Genomic DNA, 10,000 nt, shown 5'->3' on the forward strand with positions numbered 1-10,000 from the left:
GACTCACTTGATGAAGAAGAAGAAGATACTGTCCTAGCGGTCTGAGACCGTATACTTTCAATAAGTTGGTTGACTTTGTTCTTATGATCATTCTTTCTTCATTGACCTTTTATCGACTCCAGAGTTTTGTCCGTGAACAGTTTATGCAACTCCAGGTTTAGGTTCTTAGTATTGTTAATGGTCAAGCGAGCTTCGTGACGAACGAGTAAAGCCATTTCCTCCTCTGTCCATCGTGCCTTTTTATAATTGGTGTTCTGTTGAGCACCATACCAATCCTTGTGTGTTTTTTGCTGGTGCACTCCACGACCGGTCTTGGTTTTGAATGGCCGGTTACAACTAGGAAATTCACAAATGTAAGCATGAATATCTAAGGACGGTACATTCCCATTGTCTCTATTGACTGGTGCGGCCACATCAGAGGATGGGTCACTAAGCTGACCAGTGTCACCCATCCGAGGCAAATTATTATTGATTGAGCCAGTAAAAATAAGGTAGTTAGGGCAGGCAACCCTAAAAGCCATGTAGCAGCGGCATCTATTGGCTTCCCCCAACTAAAGTAAGGGTAATAATAGCGGGACTCACGAAGAGGGTGATGCTTGCTAACTATGACATAAAAAAAGATGTTAAGAGAGTCATAGTTACTCCCGGTAATTGCCGAAATGGCCAAATATGGTTTGTCACCTATGCCGAAGAAATGCTGCTGCTTTTCACTTGTCTTTTCAGGTCGAGATAAGAAGATGAAAGTGGTCACGGAGCAGTCATTTACAATTCTAGGAGATTCGGTTCCTCAACTTGGCATCAATGACTATATTCGAAGCAACTTGGAGTAGAGTTTAGCGTCAGAGGTCTTAACGTGCCATCTGTGCAAATGAATGAGTTACTCGAACGTGTTACGAAAGCTCCATTGAAGCCGCAACAGCGTATAAAAGTTTTTCAGACATTTTTGATCCCGCGATTTATACATAAACTGGTATTTGGAAAGCTTACATATGGCGTCCTGAGAAGAATTGATAAACTAGTCCGCAAAGTAGTAAGATCGTGGTGTCGGTTGCCTCATGACACACCCACACCGTACTTTCACGCGCGTCTAAAAGAAGGAGGCCTTGGAGTCATGTCGTTTGCCTCGAAGATTCCTGAAATGCTGCATAACCAACTAAGTAACCTGCGAAAATCAAGCTTTTCTGCTGCAGTTAAAGCTAGCAAGAGCAGTTGGGCACAGTCTAAAAGAAAATGGAGTCTAATGACGTCCCTAAAGGACAAAGATTGGGCCAGTAAGCTGCACAAGTCAACTGATGGTTTTGAGCTGAGACAAGTAAAAGATACGCCGCTTTCGTATAAGTGGTTCGATGATTCGTACATTCGCACACCGGTCAGAGACTGGGTCTAGTTTGTTCGGCTCCGTATTAACGCGCTATCATCAAGAATGAGAACATCCCGAGGTTTCAGAAGGAACACACAACCAAGTGAATGCCAAGCAGAGTGCCGTGTGCAAGAAACTAGCGCACACATAATCCAACAGTGTCACAGAACGCATGGAGGCAGAATTGAAAGACACAACGCCATTGTCGATACAATTGTCCAAAAGCTCGAGAAAATTGGGTACTAGGTTCAGAAGGAAAAACGCTACGCCAACGATGTTGGAATGAAGCAACCTAATATGATAGTGAAGCGTGATGATAAAGTTACCATACTGGATGCGCAGATTGTTTCAGCATACAGAAATCTAGATGAGTTTCATAAATTTAAGCGCGATAAATATGCCAAAAATAATTCTTTGCTTTTGAATGTTGCAGATAAGTTTAAAGTTTCTAGCTCCAAAATTAAGGTATCGACTATCACGGTATCATGGCGGGGTGTATGGTCAAAAGCCTTCCACGATGATCTCAATGGAATGGGTTTAAGCAATAGTTCGTTAGTTGGCATTACCACACGAGTCCTCCAAGGGTCACATATAAATTTTACACGGTTTAATCAAATAACCACCATGGCTAGTCGTGACATAATAAGAAATAGACCACCTTAAATGATACATGTTTTTCATGGGTTTAGCTTTTAAGTATTTATTTATTATCATACTTATATTAATTGTATTAATAAAAGCTTTTTTTTTATTTGTCACATAAGTCATACAAGTAACACCATCTATTTTTTAATATTTGAAATTTTATGGTGGGTACAAAGATTTAGATTTAGCCTTTGTCGAAAGTGTGACCAATCGAGTTACTCTCAAGGCGTAGTCCCTCGGTTTCACTTTCTCGTTGAGTTGTGTTCTTGATGTCTATCGCAAATCTAAATTTTGCCTTAAAATTCACTATTAGGACGACTGTCAACTCAACCGAGTTGCTTGACGCTGGCTTCGGACCTAACAACCCATAGAAGCTGTTCGTCGCATTGCTTGAGGTACTCATATGTGCATAGGACTTGTTACTCACTGACGATGAACCGTTTCCGGAACTTAGAACGTCATTGATTTGAGTTACTGCTCGCTTCACCTCAATCGCTAACAAATTTTTCACATCATTCTTTCACGGAGAGCATGCAGACGTCATGAAGATTTAGACCATTTATTTTATGCCAATGAAAAAAAAAGCCGATGAAAAAAGATTTTGTCTAATCATATATGATCATGCATAATTGTCTATACATGATCAGATCAAAAAATTGGACAGGTCTGATCATACATAACTTAATCTGTTTGTGTATGAACAGATATGATTATATATAACCATGCATGAACGAATATAGTCATTTTTTAAATCTCATTTAGAATATCTGTAAATTATTAATTAAGTAATTTAATTAGAATTTATTGTCTTCATCAATATAAATGTCGGTTAAAATTAAATAATAAAAAAAAAATTTTTATCCGTTGACTACTATTTTACTACGAAGTCACCCGTCCAATTAATATACCATGCCGATGCTGTTTAACTTCGATAATCGATTGATTGTAGTCTGATCCTCTAGTCTGTTCTACACTTATAATTAAGAAAAGTTCAATTTATATATATATATATATATATATATATATATATATATATATATATATATATATATATATGTCGGAGATAAAATTGTAACTGGGTTTTCCCAGAGGCTTTGGAAAGTCCCAACTACATTTTAGTTTATATTTTTCTTTAACAACGATACTCAACAATAATATTTTACAACTTAATCGGATTGGGAAATTTTTTTAAGCTTGTTGTAAAATATTTTTATGACGGTAGGCTTAGACTTGGAGTGGCATCTGCTCACCAAACGTAGCCACGGTCAGAGGATAGTAAAATAATTGCAATATAGAATAAGGCAGTTCGTTTGGGTCTTTCAGGTAAAGACAGAGAGTTTTTTTGAGTAAGAGTTCAGAGTGCAAACGCACTTCTGTTTGAGCTTGAGTCGACAGCACCTCGTATCCTGCTGACCGTGTATTCGTTCTCAAGTCTAATTTTACTGTCGTGTATACTTTGTTAACTCTACGATTGAGTTGTATATTAAATTAGTGAATACTGTTGTACTACTTGTGCATTATAATCCATATAGTTATTTGAGTGTAGTTATTGTAATCTTTAGCCTTTAGTGAATACTTAATATTGTGTAACGATAATCTTAAATTATAACATATTGTAATACTTTAATTATTTGTAATACTTTAATTATTTGTAATACTTTAATCATTTGTGAAATCTCCTCGAGAGTAATTTTTGAGCGTGACGATAATTATTTTGTTGTTTATCTGATATTTTATTGTTTAAATAAAAATGTCTCCAAATAATGGTGATAATAACGACGGTACCACGAGTACCCCTCAACTACCTGCTGACTCTCCGACATATATATATATATATATATATATATATATATATATATATATATATATATATATATATATATATATATATATATATATATATATATATGGGTCATTCCACCAAATAAAATTATTTTTACGGGGCGACCCTCGTCGATTTGGTTCAAACTTTGTGGAGTCGTTCTATATATTAAAAAAAAAATTCTCTGAAAATTTGAGCCTTTTATTTGCAGCTGTTTCAAAGTTATGATTTTTTGGATTTTTTAAAAATTATTGTTTTCAACTTTTTCATTAATTTTTTTGAAGGAAAATTTTTTTTTTTTAAAATGAGCACATAACAGTTTTTCGTAGGAAAAATTCTCAGCTTTCCAATAAGAATATCCATTTTTTATTTTATGTTACAGAAGACCTTTTAAAATTCGATTAAAGACGAAAAAACGATTTTTATGACTGTGCGGCGCTTGATACATCTAATTTGATATTTTTTTCTGAAAGCTGAGATTTTTTCCCACAAAATATGTAATTTTCACGATGTGCATATTTTTTGTTTGAACAAAATCAATAATTATTTAAATGCAAGTCATTAATTTTATAGTTTTAACAAACTGTAATAGTTCATTGTGTGGCAAGAGATGAAACAAAACGATGTCAGACGAAAGTAAAGTAGGCTGCCCGAGCCGTAGGCAAAAGCTGACAGTAATTGCAATCTGAAGTCGTGTTTCATTTAGTGTTACACACTATTTTTTTCATGATTACCTGCATTGAAAATTATTATCAGTGTCAGCAGCTAGTTAGAATCAAGTTATATTAAGACCAATGGCGTGATCAACCATTAGTGTACGCCTAACTTATGATTTGCAATTTATAACTAAACAGAAACCATAAATACTATTTATTATGTACACAAATTTTCATAAAACTTGATTACAAAGTCAGAACTGTCATTAACGCAGATGACATCAATAGTTTGAAATCACTATTGAACAAAACTCAAGAATCAAAGTTCAAATTACTGATTCCTAGACTTGAACCATTGATGCTGGTATCATGAAAAATAGTTTTATAATTTTTGTTTTTAGAGCTTTACTGCAGATACATACCTGAAAACATATCCTCACACCACAAAATTTATACATCCGGATATTCAAAATTCTACCAGCGTTGATTTCACTGTTATAATCAACCCTTATTAAAAGAAACGACTCAAAACGATTGGAAAAAAAATTTTAAATACTTTTTAATGCTTTTGAATACTTTTGAATCACCCTTTTTATGGGCATTTAACATTACAAATCGTTTCGAATCGTTTTGTTTAATCAGGGAATGATGACTTTTTATAGAAAATAAATGTTTTAGACGTACGATACTTGGAGTCAAAAACGGTGAAAGAAACACAAGCAGTGCACTATCTCACCTCTTCTTGATAACTTAAGATATATATGTGTTAAAAATGTATCAACATCCTCAAAACAAATAAGAATTAACATTTTTTAATGATAGAGAGTTTATATTTTATTTAATTTTGTTCAAACAAAAAATATGCACATCGTGAAAATCACATATTTTTTGGGAAAAAGTCTCAGCTTTCAGAAAAAAATATCAAGATAGATGTATCAAGCGCCGCACAGTCATAAAAATCGTTTTTTCGTCTTTAATCGAATTTTAAAAGGTCTTCTGTAACATAAAATAAAAAATGGATATTCTTATTGGAAAGCTGAGAATTTTTCCTACGAAAAACTGTTATGTGCTCATTTTAAAAAAAAAAAATTTTCCTTCAAAAAAATTAATGAAAAAGTTGAAAACAATAATTTTTAAAAAATCCAAAAAATCATAACTTTGAAACAGCTGCAAATAAAAGGCTCAAATTTTCAGAGAATTTTTTTTTTAATATATAGAACGACTCCACAAAGTTTGAACCAAATCGACAAGGGTCGCCCCGTAAAAATAATTTTATTTGGTGGAATGACCCATATATATATATTGTAACGGGTTTTTCACCACCGGGGATCTACCGGAGTGAAGTCCGAATACACGTACGATTTTTGGCAACCTTGTTCAAAATTATTAGTTGGGCGCCAGGTGATTTTATAATCACCAAAAAAAAAAACAATTATCAAAATATAACTCGGCTCAGGGTGGCGGATCGAGGAAAGGTTAGGCACTTAAGATTACGATAAATAATTAATCAGAATTAACACAAAATAATTAGTCGTATATTAAATAGAAAGTAATTGATCGGTATCACAAAAATAATCGGTTACAACAAAATATAAATGCCGTTGTCGGCTTGACTCGATATAAACGAAATTAAAATTGCTCGTAGAATAATATTTGATCAAACACAATGTCAGTTCGGTTGTCGAAATAAAATAAACTTATTTTATTTTTTTCACACAAAATACTTGACGAATGACGTCAGAGTATTGTTAACGTAAGACTCGACTGCGGTACGAATGAGACACGGATAATCCGTAATTCTCAGAATTGCTCGAGGAAATAAAATAAAATATAAAATAATATTTTATTTCGGTAACGCGTTCAATTTCACTATCACCAGTTATTACGCGAAATTAATTATTTTATTAATTAATTATTATTGCACTTCACTCGTTCATTAACAAATCGGTTGTACACTTTGTTCAGTTTCGGGCCGAGGCTTCAGGTTCATTGCATCCGGCACGGCACTTGCTCTCTTGCACAATTCTTCTCATACCCCGGGTTGTCCGCATCCTTGATGGTAGGGCGTGGATGCGGCCGCGAAAAAATTGGACCCAATCGCGCGCTGGGATTCTCACGAATGAGTCGTTGAGTCATTGATAAGACGATGGAGAGTTTTTAGTTTCCCTGATATCAAAGTCGTCTGTCGACTTGTGCAATTTAGATGCCCATTCACGATCCCGAAGAGAAGTCAGTCGACACCACTTTCTTTTGTCTTGGACACAAATTCTTCGCTCTAATTTTGGGTGCGATGGCTCCTCAGAATCACTGTCTAGGATTTAGTGGGCTGCCTTCGAAATATTCTTTGACCAAAGTAACTAGATGGCTCTGTATTCATGACGTCTGCATGCTCTCCGTGAAAGAATGATGTGAAAAATTTGTTAGCGATTGAGGTGAAGCGAGCAGTAACTCAAATCAATGACGTTCTAAGTTCCGGAAACGGTTCATCGTCAGTGAGTAACAAGTCCTATGCACATATGAGTACCTCAAGCAATGCGACGAACAGCTTCTATGGGTTGTTAGGTCCGAAGCCAGCGTCAAGCAACTCGGTTGAGTTGACAGTCGTCCTAATAGTGAATTTTAAGGCAAAATTTAGATTTGCGATAGACATCAAGAACACAACTCAACGAGAAAGTGAAACCGAGGGACTACGCCTTGAGAGTAACTCGATTGGTCACACTTTCGACAAAGGCTAAATCTAAATCTTTGTACCCACCATAAAATTTCAAATATTAAAAAATAGATGGTGTTACTTGTATGACTTATGTGACAAATAAAAAAAAAGCTTTTATTAATACAATTAATATAAGTATGATAATAAATAAATACTTAAAAGCTAAACCCATGAAAAACATGTATCATTTAAGGTGGTCTATTTCTTATTATGTCACGACTAGCCATGGTGGTTATTTGATTAAACCGTGTAAAATTTATATGTGACCCTTGGAGGACTCGTGTGGTAATGCCAACTAACGAACTATTGCTTAAACCCATTCCATTGAGATCATCGTGGAAGGCTTTTGACCATACACCCCGCCATGATACCGTGATAGTCGATACCTTAATTTTGGAGCTAGAAACTTTAAACTTATCTGCAACATTCAAAAGCAAAGAATTATTTTTGGCATATTTATCGCGCTTAAATTTATGAAACTCATCTAGATTTCTGTATGCTGAAACAATCTGCGCATCCAGTATGGTAACTTTATCATCACGCTTCACTATCATATTAGGTTGCTTCATTCCAACATCGTTGGCGTAGCGTTTTTCCTTCTGAACCTAGTACCCAATTTTCTCGAGCTTTTGGACAATTGTATCGACAATGGCGTTGTGTCTTTCAATTCTGCCTCCATGCGTTCTGTGACACTGTTGGATTATGTGTGCGCTAGTTTCTTGCACACGGCACTCTGCTTGGCATTCACTTGGTTGTGTGTTCCTTCTGAAACCTCGGGATGTTCTCATTCTTGATGATAGCGCGTTAATACGGAGCCGAACAAACTAGACCCAGTCTCTGACCGGTGTGCGAATGTACGAATCATCGAACCACTTATACGAAAGCGGCGTATCTTTTACTTGTCTCAGCTCAAAACCATCAGTTGACTTGTGCAGCTTACTGGCCCAATCTTTGTCCTTTAGGGACGTCATTAGACTCCATTTTCTTTTAGACTGTGCCCAACTGCTCTTGCTAGCTTTAACTGCAGCAGAAAAGCTTGATTTTCGCAGGTTACTTAGTTGGTTATGCAGCATTTCAGGAATCTTCGAGGCAAACGACATGACTCCAAGGCCTCCTTCTTTTAGACGCGCGTGAAAGTACGGTGTGGGTGTGTCATGAGGCAACCGACACCACGATCTTACTACTTTGCGGACTAGTTTATCAATTCTTCTCAGGACGCCATATGTAAGCTTTCCAAATACCAGTTTATGTATAAATCGCGGGATCAAAAATGTCTGAAAAACTTTTATACGCTGTTGCGGCTTCAATGGAGCTTTCGTAACACGTTCGAGTAACTCATTCATTTGCACAGATGGCACGTTAAGACCTCTGACGCTAAACTCTACTCCAAGTTGCTTCGAATATAGTCATTGATGCCAAGTTGAGGAACCGAATCTCCTAGAATTGTAAATGACTGCTCCGTGACCACTTTCATCTTCTTATCTCGACCTGAAAAGACAAGTGAAAAGCAGCAGCATTTCTTCGGCATAGGTGACAAACCATATTTGGCCATTTCGGCAATTACCGGGAGTAACTATGACTCTCTTAACATCTTTTTTTATGTCATAGTTAGCAAGCATCACCCTCTTCGTGAGTCCCGCTATTATTACCCTTACTTTAGTTGGGGGAAGCCAATAGATGCCGCTGCTACATGGCTTTTAGGGTTGCCTGCCCTAACTACCTTATTTTTACTGGCTCAATCAATAATAATTTGCCTCGGATGGGTGACACTGGTCAGCTTAGTGACCCATCCTCTGATGTGGCCGCACCAGTCAATAGAGACAATGGGAATGTACCGTCCTTAGATATTCATGCTTACATTTGTGAATTTCCTAGTTGTAACCGGCCATTCAAAACCAAGACCGGTCGTGGAGTGCACCAGCAAAAAACACACAAGGATTGGTATGGTGCTCAACAGAACACCAATTATAAAAAGGCACGATGGACAGAGGAGGAAATGGCTTTACTCGTTCGTCACGAAGCTCGCTTGACCATTAACAATACTAAGAACCTAAACCTGGAGTTGCATAAACTGTTCACGGACAAAACTCTGGAGTCGATAAAAGGTCAATGAAGAAAGAATGATCATAAGAACAAAGTCAACCAACTTATTGAAAGTATACGGTCTCAGACCGCTAGGACAGTATCTTCTTCTTCTTCATCAAGTGAGTCAGACAATGAAGATCAAGGTAGTGTTGATAACCACCCAAAAACTCCAAATGTAGACGAGGTTAATTATGAAGATGCGATTTGTGACTATTTAGATAGTTTACCTGCCTGTAACAATAATTATAACACAAGGAGCCTTAAGATGATCCTACAGTCACTTAGGGACTCTGATAAAGACCAAGTTTTTGAGGATATATCAATATATCTTCGACCACCAACACAAGCCTGAAACTGATTTTAATAATAACATCCAACAGGACATTAGTTTGTCACGGCGCAAAACTCGTAAAGCCGAGTATTCCAAAATCCAAACGATGTGGAAAAAGAATAGATCCAATTGCATTCGACATCTTCTTAAAGATAAAAAGACAAATAATAATCCATCTAAAGAGAACATGGTTCCCTTCTGGGAGCGATTAATGACTGAATGTCGCAGATATACAACACCAGGTGTCGAAACGCCAAAATTTAACTTGAAGGACGACCTTAAAGATCTTTGGAGCTCAATTTTTCCCAAGGAAGTAGAGCTTGCTCTTCCCTCTTTGGGTACTTCTCCTGATCCAGATGGATTATCTGCGAAAACCTTTAAGGAGGTT

The sequence above is a fragment of the Microplitis mediator genome, chromosome 3 (genome assembly GCF_029852145.1).
Source record: "Microplitis mediator isolate UGA2020A chromosome 3, iyMicMedi2.1, whole genome shotgun sequence".
In the NCBI taxonomy this organism is placed as follows: domain Eukaryota; kingdom Metazoa; phylum Arthropoda; class Insecta; order Hymenoptera; family Braconidae; genus Microplitis; species Microplitis mediator.